At 43.3% G+C, this 11,206-nt stretch overlaps 1 pseudogene; it reads right to left on the bottom strand.

Annotated features, from left to right (window-relative positions):
* Positions 1 to 410: 410 nt before the first annotated feature.
* Positions 411 to 528, bottom strand: LOC126299770 (5S ribosomal RNA; annotated as a pseudogene).
* Positions 529 to 11,206: the final 10,678 nt, after the last annotated feature.

Here is an 11,206-nt window from a genome sequence, read left to right as displayed (position 1 = left end):
AAAATAATTTAAATGGCGTCTCTTTATATAAACTTGGCACTTCATAAGTCTGTAAAACAGGATACTCGTATTAATCAAACACCAGGAAAGAACACTGTATAGGTGTACGATTAGGATGAAATAACAGTGTGGACCAGTTCTTCAAAGTTCAAGAATGATTATTACAACACAGTTTAAAATAATGGATCAGTCTGTACCAAAGTAAAAATAGTACTCCGTCTTCAGGCGACGAGTGGCCTACCGGGACCATCCGACCCCCGTGTCATCCTCAGCGGAGGATGCGTGTAGGAGGGCGTGGGGTCAGCACACCGCTCTTCCGGTCGTTATGGTGGTATTCTTGACCGAAGCCGCTGCTATTCGGTCGAGGAGCTCCTCAATTGGCATCACGAGGCTGAGTGCACCCCGAAAAATGCCGACAGCGCATGACGTCCTGGATGGTCACCCATCCAAGTGCCGACCACGCCCGACAGTGCTTAACTTCGGTGATCTCACGGGAACCGGTGTAGCCACTGCGGCAAGGCCGTTGCCACTAAAGTAAAAATACAAAAAAAAATCTTATCTGGTGGATGTAGACTTGGGTTTGGCGAACAATTATGGCGGCTACACTACCCACAGTAGGCCCTGCAAGTATCTTGCTGTATGGGCTCAATTTCTCTTCATGGCGTCGTTGAGTTATACATACAGTAATCCAACTACTCGCAGGTATGCCGTAAGCCGTTTGCAGTCTTCATCCGAGGCAATTTTGTGCAAATTTGCAGGCAAAACTTCTCCTGCTCCACAAAGGTGTTGCCTCAATCACTGCTGCCTACAGACTGTGGGACTTACTTCCCGCACTTGCTCTAGGAAGCGCGCCAGTTCGCCCTTGCCACCTTTTCCACTTCCCAGACCCACTTTCGTTTCAAACAAAAGCACACCGGCTATTACACAACACCTGTTTCTTACATTGTTCCCAAGCGTGACCATTTTTTAAATTGTCAAATTTACATCAACATGAACAATTTATACGCAAAAATATTTTTAAATACAAAGTGTCATCAGAAAATTGTTTAACGTAATAAACAGTTCACGTAGTATTTTACTCACGTACAATGCAAAGAACATCAAACTCCAGTGTAGCACACTTTACTTTACATCTATAGAAAATAACTATGAATATGCGAAAATTTGAAAGAAAAAAATTATAAACATTTAAATGAACCATAAACAAATAATGTTACTAAGTGGACGTCCAGCTGGTGAGGTGGCGTGCAGATTCCAGCCTTAGTCGCCGATGAACAGCAGTCAGCATGGGTGCAGGAACCGGGTGCCTACTGCAAAGGTCCATACGCAGCAGTGATCGGTGAGGAGATGCTGTTGGTAGCTACTTGGTTAATTTGGGTGTTCAGATGCTCAACAGATGCATCTCTGTTAGGCAGTACACACATCTGCAACCGTCGTCCACCCCTGTCATGTATACACCACTGTGCACCACAGCTGCCCTGGCACCGGTTTTGGATAGCGCCATTCTGCCGTGCACAGCATACTTTAACCAAGGCGGCATGCGAAAAGTTTACAAACTTTGCCGTTTCGGAAATGCTTCAGCCTTTAGCCCGAAAGGCAATGATCATACAATTTTGAGCGTTAGATAAATCGATCCGTTTTCGCATTTGGATAACGACTACACTGTTTTCCGCATCCCCCCGACACGCTTTACACAGGGTGTTACAAAAAAGTACGGCCAAACTTTCAGGAAACATTCCTAACACACAAAGAAAGAAAATATGTTATGTGGACATGTGTCCGGAAACGCTTACTTTCCATGTTAGAGCTCATTTTATTACTTCTCTTCAAATCACATTAATCATGGAATGGAAACACACAGCAACAGAACGTACCAGCGTGACATCAAACACTTTGTTACAGAAAATGTTCAAAATGTCCTCCGTTAGCGAGGATACTTGCACCCACCCTCCGTCGCATGGAATCCCTGATGCGCTGATGCAGCACTGGAGAATGGCGTATTGTATCACAGCCGTCCACAATACGAGCACGAAGAGTCTCTACATTTGGTACCGGGGTTGCGTAGACAAGAGCTTTCAAATGCCCCCGTAAATGAAAGTCAAGAGGGTTGAGGTCAGGAGAGCGTGGAGGCCATGGAATTGGTCCGCCTCTACCAATCCGTCGGTCACCGAATCTGTTGTTGAGAAGCGTACGAACACTTCGACTGAAATGTGCAGGAGCTCCATCGTGCATGAACCACATGTTGTGTCGTACTTGTAAAGGCACATGTTCTAGCAGCACAGGTAGAGTATCCCGTATGAAATCATGATAACGTGCTCCATTTAGCGTAGGTGGAAGAACATGGGGTCCAATCAAGGCATCACCAACAATGCGTGCCCAAAAGTTCACAGAAAATCTGTGTTGATGACGTGATTGCACAATTGCGTGCGGTTCTCGTCAGCCCACACATGTTGATTGTGAAAATTCACAATTTGATCACGTTGGAGTACATAGTGACGAAACTAAAATGAGCTCTAACATGGAAATGAAGCGTTTCCGGACACATGTCCACATAACATCTTTTCTTTATTTGTGTGTGAGGAATGTTTCCTGAGAGTTTGGCCGTACCTTTTTGTAACACCTTGTATACCCTCCACTGCCAGTGCTGCCAGCTGCATCCCTTAGTAATGCGGAATTTACCAATTACTGTCACGAGAGGGGGACCCACCACTATAAAAGGAGCCGAGGAGTACTTTGTTTGTCAGTAAAGAAGGAGAAACAGCAGAATGGGTCGGTCAGAAGGCTCAGAGTCTTCGAACGTGTCCAGTGAAAATGTCACCTGAGTAACAAATCCACCAGGCACAACCCTTATAAGACTGCCCAAGTCGAATGTTGGTGATATGGTGGTATAGTGGAAACGAGAAGGAACAACCACAGCAAAATCAACACCAGGCAGACATTAGAGACCGCCGAGGCTTGCGGAGGGTGGCTGTAAAAAAATGTGAGAAATCGGCAGAAGGAATCACTTGTGAATTCCAAAGTCGTACCAGCAGTCCCTTTGGGACAATGACTGTGCGTAGGAAGTTAATAAAAAGAGGAGGGTACCGGTCCTCCACTGGACACTGGAGGACTGGAATCGAGTGGGTGGAAGTGATGACTTATTCTGCACCTTGTGGCAATTCGATCGAAGTGTTTGTGTTTGGCGAATGCTCGGAGAACGTTACCTGCCACCGTGTGTAGTGCCACGTTGAATTACGGAGCAGGTGGTATTACAGTATTTTTTGTGGTTTAGGGTACGATCCCTTTATTGCGCTCAAGAAAATGTTAAATGCGAAAGTATATGAACACATTTTACAGCACTTTGTACTGCGTACAGTAGAGAAACAGTTCGGAGACGATGGTCGTTTATATCAGTACGATAATGCAACATGTCATAAAGAAGAATCTGTGAGATTATGCTTTGTGAATAATAACATTCCTGAAATATACTGACCTAAGCGGAGTTCCGACCTGAACCCAATGGAACACCTCTGGGATGAGTTAGAACGTCGACTTGGCTGCAGCCACTGGTGTTAAGGCGGTGAGGACACGGATCGATCCGCTCTCGTCGCGGACTCGTGCATCGCGTGCGTCATGTACGAACTATGCGATGCAAGCGATGGTCGTCGCACACTGGTCGATTGGCCGTGGGAGCGATTTCCTTCAGTTGGCTTGCGACTTCCAATAGAGAGCTAGAAAATTTTGTTGGTTATTTCCTTCAATGACCACCTGTATAATGAACAGTTCTGGTGATGAGGGGGATACTGCGGTATTCTGGTACCGGCGGAGGAAAGGAAAGACACAGAGAGTGTTATGGGTGCATCCGTAGATAGAACGAAATTTTAATCACGGTTTGTTTGTTGCTACTAGAGAACTGCGTGGGAGTGATTCAAAATTTTTGGCTTTCTACAGAATGTCAAAGGAATCTTACACCACCCTGATGAAAATTGTAGCTCCAGCTATTCAGCACATGAATACAAATTTGGAAGAATCTGTGTGCGTGCAGAACGAATACTTGTGACATTAAGATAATCATTTTAATCTGCACTTGTAACACACATATAAAAGCAAGAAAATGATAATGTTTATCTGTAAAACATTACAACGTTGTTGATTTTTTATCATGATAATCATTGTGCTATAAAGTAAAAAATGTGAAAGTACATGAAACATTTCACAAAGTGTGGAAAATTGCCTCGCTCGTTGCTGAAGAGAGGGAGTGTTGAACGTGATTAACTGGCTCTGTCAGCATGGAAAAATCACTTACTGTTGGTCTTTCTTGGGTGAGGGAAGATTGTTGAAACTGATAGTGGTTGACGCTGAATCCTGGCGTGACCTAATAGGATGGCACCGCTCTTCTATTCGAATGATACAAGATTTCCGGAGAGGTCCTTGTAACGTCGTCTATGAGGAGCAATACCTTTCTTCCATACGAAGCTGAATGTTGATCATTTGTTTGAAGTCTTCGATGAAGCTGACGAGAAAACTATGTATGCTGGCCTCTGTCTTTTCTTTTTCAGTGGACGTGTTTGAAATTTTCTTCGCCTTTGCTGAAAAATTTTCAGCCAAGGCTTTGACAGCGCCGCTTTGTAAGTTGACATTTTCTCTTCCTGACTCGTCTTCACGTACCCATGGGAGCAGGTGATGGTTTCACCCTGCCCTCATGCATTGCCAAAGGTGGTTTTGGCATCACGTCTGGAGATGACTCAAATGGTATTGCTATAGATGTGGATTGACGTGATAATGGGGCGGAGGGTGGTTGTTGCTGGTCAACTATGATAACTCCAAGCTGAGATGAAATATTTTCTGAGACAAGGGTTATTTTGTTGAGATTTCCCATTTCGGAGACATGTGGTTTTGGCGAGGGATGACGTATTGTACATCTAAATCTACGTCATTACTCTGCTATTAACAATAAAGTGCCTGGCAGAGGGTTCAATTAACCACTTTTAAGTTGTCTCCCTACCGTTCCACTCTCGAACGGCGCGCGGGAGAAACGAGCACACAAAGTTTTCTGTGCGAGCCCTGATGATCGTTTCTCCTTGTGTAGGTGGATTCCAACAGAATGTTTTCGCAGTCGGAGGAGAAAAATGGTGATTGAAATTTCATGAGACGGTCCCGTCACAACGAAAAACGCCTTTGTTTCAATGACTGCTACTCCAATTCACGTATCATGTCTGTGTCACTATCTACCCTATTTAGCGATAATACAGAACTAGCTGCCCTTCTGAGGACTTTTTCGATGTCATCCTTCAGTCACACCTTATGCGGATACCAAACCTCACAGCAATACTCCAGAATAGGGCGGACAAGCGTGGTGTAAGCAGTCTCTTTAGTAGACCTGTTGCATCTTTTAAGTGTTCTGACAATGAATCGTAGTCTTTGGTTTACTCTACCGACAACATTACGTATGTGATCGTTCCAGTTTAGGTGATTTGTAATTGTAATCTCTAAATATTAAGTTTAGCCTTCAGGTTAGTGTGACTTAATGCGTAATCGAATTCAGCGTATTTATTTTTTTAATACTCATGTGAATAACTTCACACTTTTCTTTATTCAGGGTCAATTGCCACTTTTCGCACCATACAGATATATTATGTAAATCATTTTGCAATTCTTTTTGGTCATCTGATCACTTTACAAGACGGTAGTGGACAGCATCATCTTCAAACAATCTAAGAGGACTACTCAGATATCCTCCTACGTCGTTAATATAGATCAGGATACAATAGAGGGCCTATAACACTTCCTTGTGCAACGCCGCATATTACTTTTATCTTACTCGATAACTTTCCGTCTATTACTACGAACTGTGATCTTTCTGACAGGAAATCACGATTCCAGTCGCACAACTGAGGCGATATTCCATAGGCACACAGTTTGGTTAGAAGACGCTGAGGAACGGTGTGGAAAGCCTTTTGGAAATCTAAAAATATGAAATCAATTTCACATCCCCTGTCGATAGCGCTCATTACTTCATGGGTTTAAATAGCTAGTTGTGTTTCACAAGAACGATATTTTCTGAATCCGTGCTATGTGTCAATAAATCGTTTTCTTCGAGGTAATTCATAATGTTCGAACACAGTATATGTTCCAAAACCGTACTGCAAATCGACGTTAGTGATATGAGCCTGTAATTTTGATGATTACTCTTATTTTCCTTTTTGGGTATTGGTGTGACTTAAGCAATTTTCCGGTCTTTAGATGCGGATCTTCCTGTGAGTGAGCGGTTGTATATAATTGCTTTATATGGAGCTATTGTATCAGCATACTCTGAAAGGAACCTGACTGATATACAGTCTGGACCGGAGGCCTTGCCTTTATTAAGTGATTTAAGTTGCTTTGCTACACCGATGGTAGATACTTCTACGTTTCTCATCTTGGTAGTTATTCTTGATTGGAATTCAGGAATATTTACTTCGTCTTCTTTGGTGAAGGAGTTTCGGAAAACCGGGTTTAATAACTCTGTTTTAGTGACACTGTCATCTGTGACAGTGATTACAAGTAGGGACGCCACCTACGTTTACGAATGGAATAAAAAATAGAATTGCGTCCATTAGGTAATGGGATTTATTCTTTGTAGCTCCACTACCACTCGCTTTTCGCTTGAGATTCTTCATGAGCATACTCCACAGGTTCCTCCATTTACTTGCATTCAGTCACTGTAATTGAAAAACTAAATATATAGTTTAGACTGATAAGGATATTACTGTTTACAACAAAATTTCCTGTGTGATGGTCTGGATAGATGTCTGCCTATTACACATTACGACCGTCTTCAACTGTCAATCTCCGCTTTCAGTCAAGAGGCAAGATCAGCCTGTACGCTTTTGTGCTGAACGTATCCTTTCCACTTCACTATCACATCGGAAACAGTGGACCTAGGGATGTTTAGGAGCGTGGAAATCTCGTGTACAGACGTATGACACAAGTGACAACCAATCACCTGACCACGTTCGAAGTCTGTGAGTTCTGCGGAGCGTCCCATTCTGCTCTCTCACGATGTCTAATGACTACTGAGGTCGCGGAAGTAGGTGGCAGCACAATGCACCTAATACGATAAACGTATCTTTTCGGGGGTGTCCGGATACTTTTGAACACATAGTGAATGTATATATGTAATGAAATAAATCTCTCTCTCTCTCTCACACACACACACACACACACACACACACACACAGCTAGTGTAAGATCTTTTGTAACTTTTCAAGATCAGTATCTTTCTTTTACTTGTAAATTATGGTTGTAAAACGCTTGTCACTGTTCAGTTACTGATGGCATGTATGAGGTGCGTATGGAGTTGGACCGGGTGTGTGATGGCCCACACGTGTGATGCACCGTGCGGCGTAGTGCGGCAGCAGCGAGGGGCTGGCCAGGATACAACTGGGGTGGAACGATGACTGGCATTTCTGGCAGACGCCAACGGCGCTTTACACAGTGGGTCGTATGAGGTTTCCAGTCTCACGTTCCTGGATGGAAGGAGCGATGAAGTAAGAGTGACAGTGTGCATCCCTGGAAGACAGGGCCCATGTTCACAAGCCCGAGAGGTAGCAGACAGTGTGGCGCTACGGGTCGGCGCAGCCAACAAACTCCTTCCCTTGGGCCCAAACTCATTTGGAGGATTTCCAGAAGGCTTAACACCTTCTTATCGGACCGTTTATCATGATCCAAAATGGTAATATCTCTCTATAATCATACCCAACAACCCACGCAGATTCCTTCTTGATGACTGAGTTTCTGTGACTCTTTACCTTCGTCCAGGCTGTAACCAAATGTTGCTTTGTGTCATAAGATTACCTGCAACATGCATAAACCTATCGTTTTCTCCTAGTGTCAACAGCCAACTCCTACCGGCCGTGAACACGGAACCAGTCAGGACTGACTCATACCAACTGGCATCTTCAATATCAGTTCTACATCTACATCTACATTTATACTCCGCAAGCCACCCAGCGGTGTGTGGCGGAGGGCACTTTACGTGCCATTGTCATTACCTCCCTTTCCTGTTCCAGTCTCGTACGGTTCGCGGGAAGAACGACTGCCGAAAAGCCTCCGTGCGCGCTCGAATCTCTCTAATTTTACATTCGTGATCTCCTTGGGAGGTATAAGTAGGGGGAAGGAATATATTCGATACCTCGTCCAGAAACGCACCCTCTCGAAACCTGCACAGCAAGCTACACCGCGATGCAGAGCGCCTCTCTTGCAGAGTCTGCCACTTGAGTTTGCTAAACATCTCCGTAACGCTATCACGCTTACCGAATAACCCTGTGACGAAATGCGCTGCTCTTCTTTGGATCTTCTCTATCTCCTCTGTCCACCCGACCTGGTACGGATTCCACACTGATAAGCAATACTCAAGTATAGGTCGAACGAGTGTTTTGTAAACCACCTCCTTTGTTAATGGACTACATTTTCTAAGGACTCTCTCAATGAATCTCACCCTGGCACCCGCCTTACCAACAATTAATTTTATATGATCATTCCACTTCAAATCATTCCATACGCATAGTCCCAGATGTTTTACAGAAGTAACTGCTACCATTGTTTGTTCCGCTATCATATAATCATACAATAAAGGATTCTTCTTTCTATGTATTCGCAATACATTACATTTGTCTATGTTAAGGATCAGTTGCAACTCCCTGCACCAAGTGCCTATCTGCTACAGATCTTCCTGCATTTCGCTGCAATTTCCTAATGCTGCAACTTCTCTGTATACTACAGCATCATCCGCGAAAAGCCGCATGGAACTTCCGACACTATCTATTAGGTCATTCATATCTATTGTGAAAAGCCATGGTCCCATAACACTCCACTGTGACACGCCAGAGGTTACTTTAACATCTGTAGACGTCTCTCCATTGAGAACAACATGCTGTGTTCTGTTTGCTAAAAACTCTTCAATCCAGCCACACAGCTTGTCTGATATTCCGTAGGCTCTTACTTTTTTATCAGGCGACAGTGCGGAACTGTATCGAACGCCTTCCGGAAGTCAAGGAAAATGGCATCTGCCTGGGAGCCTGTATCTAATATTTTCTGGGTCTCATGAACAAATAAAGCGAGTTGGGTCTCACACGAACGCTTTTTCCGGAATCCATGTTGATTCCTACAGAGTAGATTCTGGGTTTCCAGAAATGACATGATACGCGAGCAAAAAACAAGTTCTAAAATTCTACAACAGATCGATGTCAGAGATACAGGCCTATAGTTTTGCACATCTGCTCGACGACCCTTCGTGAAAACTGGGACTACTTGTGCTCTTTCCAATCATTTGGAACCTTCCGTTCCTCTAGAGAGTTCCTCTGTTGAGTGATTTCAGTTGCTTTTCAATTCCTTGGACACTTATTTCGATGTCAGCCGTTTTTTCGTTCGTGCAAAGATTTAGAGAAGGAACTGCAGTGCGGTCTTCCTCTGTGGAACAGCTTTGGAAAAAGGTGTTTAGTATTTCAGCTTTACGCGTGTCATCCTCTGTTTCAGTGCCATCATCATCCCGGAGTGTCTAGATATGCTGTTTCGATAAATTTTTCTGATTTAACGTGAGACCAGAACTTCCTAGGATTTTCTGTCAATTCGGTACATAGAATTTTACTTTCGAATTTACTGAACGCTTCACGCATAGCCCTCCTTACGCTAACTTCGACATCGTTTAGCTTCTGTTTGTCTGAGAGGTTTTGGCTGCGTTTAAACTTGCAGTAAAGCTCTTTTTGCTTTTGCAGTAGTTTCCTAGCTTTGTTGTTGTACCACGGTGGGTTTTTCCCATCCCTCACAGTTTTACTCGGCACGTACCTGTCTAAAACGCATTTTACAATTGCCTTGAACTTTTTCCATAAACACTCAACATTGTCAGTGTCGGAACAGAAATTTACGTTTTGATCTGTTAAGTAGTCTGAAATCTGCCTCTTATTACTCTTGCTAAACAGATAAACCTTCCTCCCTTTTTTATATTCCTATTTACTTCCATATTCAGGGATGCTGCAACGACCTTATGATCACATATTTCCTGTGTTGCGCTTACAGAGTCGAAAAGTTCCGGTCTGTTTGTTATCAGTAGGTTCAAGATGTTATCGCCACGAGTCGATTCTCTGTTTAATTGCTCGAGGTAATTTTCGGATAGTGCACTCAGTATAATGTCACTCGATGCTCTGTCCCTACCACCCGTCCTAAACACTAAGCCACTTGTGAGCCACTAATAACGAAGAATGGAAACTGTAACTATGGAGGCACAACAGATGGGTGGTTTTACAGGACATGTTCGTGGAGCTATTACGATTGTCGACACAAGCTGTCTTGACTGCCAAACCGTTATTCTCAGCTGCCAACACGACTACGAGGGTCTACCATTCTGTCCCATGCTGCCTTTGACAGGAGGGAAGGATGTCCAGTACTGACTATAGCTGTACCACACACAGAGACAATATTGCGCAGAGGTCCCCGCCACTGCGAACCGAGCCTCGAAAATACACCTACTCAACTCCAACCATGATTCACCACTCGTCAGAAAGTGGTAGTGTCATGTGCAGTGCAATAAAGAGTGATTGTGAAGTCACGTGACACTTTCAGTGCTGCAATTACAAGTCTACATGTTTTCCACTTCTCACTTTGATCAAATGCCATCATCAAGCTTCTGAGCAAATTGCTGAACATTCATATGTGACAATGTATATACTCGTATTTTCTGTGATGTCTTGTTTTATTTTATGTTGTAACACTTTACATTGTTATTAGGCCGTACTTGATGACCACATATTCACTGCGTATTCACTTTATGGACTATGTCCCAATAATATCACGCATTCATGTTGTGTTGTTTTCGTATATCTAATTTGTGTGTTTATCCTTCATGCCAGTGATTCATTTTATCATTATGGACTTAATATGCTTCTATTCATGAGATGTAATGTACTGTGACACATACCCAACGAATATATTTCAAGTTTCAACATTAGCTTTCTGTTTAGACACCATAATTCTCAACTGGTACTTGTATCATCAATATGCAGCTGTCATGAGTGAATGAGGGATGACATGAGGAGATGATTGAATGTTGGACTTTAAGTAAGTTAAAAGATATATTTCTTGGAGCTGGAATCAGGAAGGCCCTAGTTTTGTGGAGCTATAAAATTTCTTTAATATTTTAAAAATTGTTTTGCACATATCTTCTCTGGTCTCAGTAAACGAGTTAGGGTTT

This window comes from Schistocerca gregaria, chromosome X, assembly GCF_023897955.1.
Source record: "Schistocerca gregaria isolate iqSchGreg1 chromosome X, iqSchGreg1.2, whole genome shotgun sequence".
Classification (NCBI taxonomy): Eukaryota; Metazoa; Arthropoda; class Insecta; order Orthoptera; family Acrididae; genus Schistocerca; species Schistocerca gregaria.
Note: the sequence above shows the minus strand (reverse complement) of the source record. Positions and strands in the feature narration are given on the sequence as shown.